This window comes from Biomphalaria glabrata, chromosome 5 (assembly GCF_947242115.1).
Source record: "Biomphalaria glabrata chromosome 5, xgBioGlab47.1, whole genome shotgun sequence".
NCBI classification, from domain to species: domain Eukaryota; kingdom Metazoa; phylum Mollusca; class Gastropoda; family Planorbidae; genus Biomphalaria; species Biomphalaria glabrata.
The window spans coordinates 43,374,997-43,376,913 of record NC_074715.1 but is presented as its reverse complement, the minus strand read 5'-3'; the positions used below and the strand labels follow the sequence as shown (position 1 = coordinate 43,376,913).

At 35.6% G+C, this 1,917-nt stretch overlaps 1 non-coding gene across 1 annotated transcript; it reads left to right on the top strand.

The window, feature by feature from the left end:
* Positions 1–255: 255 nt before the first annotated feature.
* On the top strand, positions 256–364 carry LOC129926545 (U6 spliceosomal RNA). The gene has a single exon (XR_008778254.1). It is a non-coding gene; the product is annotated as a U6 spliceosomal RNA (small nuclear RNA).
* Positions 365–1,917: the final 1,553 nt, after the last annotated feature.

The window sequence follows — 1,917 nt, the reverse complement described above, 5'->3', positions numbered from 1 at the left end:
GTTAATTACACTGCGGCATTACCGGGCTTAGAGTATTAATACCTCAAATGTTAATATGTATGTTTTTATGTTTGCAGGAGCGTCTTCAAGAGGTGGGCAGTCAGCACTGACGCCAGCCCATCCTTTAACAAATATCTGTATTGATGTAAACAAAAAACAAAAAAGAATATTCCATTTAAATTATCCACATTTTTGTTTTTAAGTTGTCGAGATAGCTCCAACACTAGATTATATTGCCATGTCATATACCATTATGTACTGTTAACGCAGTACATATACTAAATTTGGAGCGATACAGAGAAGGTTAGCATGCCCCCCCCCCCTGCGCAAGGTTGACACGCAAGGGGGCATAAACAATATTAATGCTAACAAAGTCTGCGCTAAAATTAAATTTAATTTACAAAGAAATGTGACGGTTTAAATTAAATATGCTTTTAAAAAGAAAGATTTAAAACTTATATCAAGTAACAGGTAGTTATTTCTTTAGCCCTAAATGCCTTATTAATCGAGTGTGCCACATGTTTTCAAATGAAGTATTTTATAAGATTACATTAATCTAAATATGAAATTTTGACTTATTCCAAGAAGATTAAAGGGACGCGTGATGACCGAGTAGTAAAGCGGTTGGCTTTCCAACCAGGAGCCTTGAATTCGAATCCTGGCTAATATCAGGATTTGATTAGGGATTTTTGGGACGCACTACTCCAATGGGTACCAAGCTTACCTTGGGGAAGTAAAGGCTGTTAGTCGTTGTGCTGACCACATGATATCCTTGTTAAGCGTCGACCTTAGAAAAAAACCTAAGATGACATTTAGTTATGAATTTTAGTTGCAAAATGTATTAAAATATTATTGAAAAAAAAATCGTTATGTTCTGTTTAAAAAAAATCTTGTGTAACAATAAATGAACGTGAATCTAGGAGAGTGTTCTTTGCTAAGTAATCTCCCCTCATGTTTATTAATAAATGACACCACAATTAATGTTTCTGTGTGTCCGTGACTCCGTATCTATTAAAATGTGCGTACAAGTAGCCTATATCTTGGCCTTCTGAACCATGTGCCTCATTTTTAACCTCTCTGTTGTTTTCTTATTCTAGTCATCATCGTCTTCACAGGATAGCTGGTCGTTCGGTGGTCACGGACTCTGCTGACCTGCCCGCTGCCATCCCCCGTTGTCTGAGAGTATTGTGCTAGGATGTAGATGAACTTAACACTGAAAGAACATCAGAAATATGTAAAACATTTTACTAACATCGCACTCTTGCATTAAAGTCATTTCCATTGCATTTGTATTTTGTTATTACATTACCTCTATTGGCTCTATTTCACTCGTGGGTGGGTGGGTGAAACCTGGCTGGAAACGGATTTCAGGAACGGCTCCTAGAAATCTGACAGGCTGTATATCGTTGGGAAAAGAATGACTAGAGTGTTGGTCACGATGGGAAATGCTTACCGTTATAATTTTCTAAAGTAGAAAAAATAAATAAATTTTAGCTAGAGAACGAGAAAAAGTGTATTTTAAACAGACCATGAGTCTTCGGGTATTTCCGCATTCCTCAAATGTTTAGGTTCATTTTACACATCGTCTTCGAAGTCTAGATCTATAGGAAAATGGGTAAAAAATGTTGCATTCTTTTTTTTTTTTTAATCTAACATCCATTAGTTATTAAGAGAAAAACAATCAATCTATAAGTTGTCTAAAAGACGCATTGTCTTTTGAAAATGTAATTTAATGTTTTCATTGTTTAGAGCTTTCTTTCTGCTGTGCTTATTATCACAGTCTTCCAAACCTTCTTTGTTTGTAGTGCAAGTTTTCACAACTGTTATTGAACCTTGACAGAGTTATCACGGAGACTTAATGTCCCTTCTATTGGATCTATTTTGTAGCTTCGGACTTTTCTTAGGTAGATTTTTTGA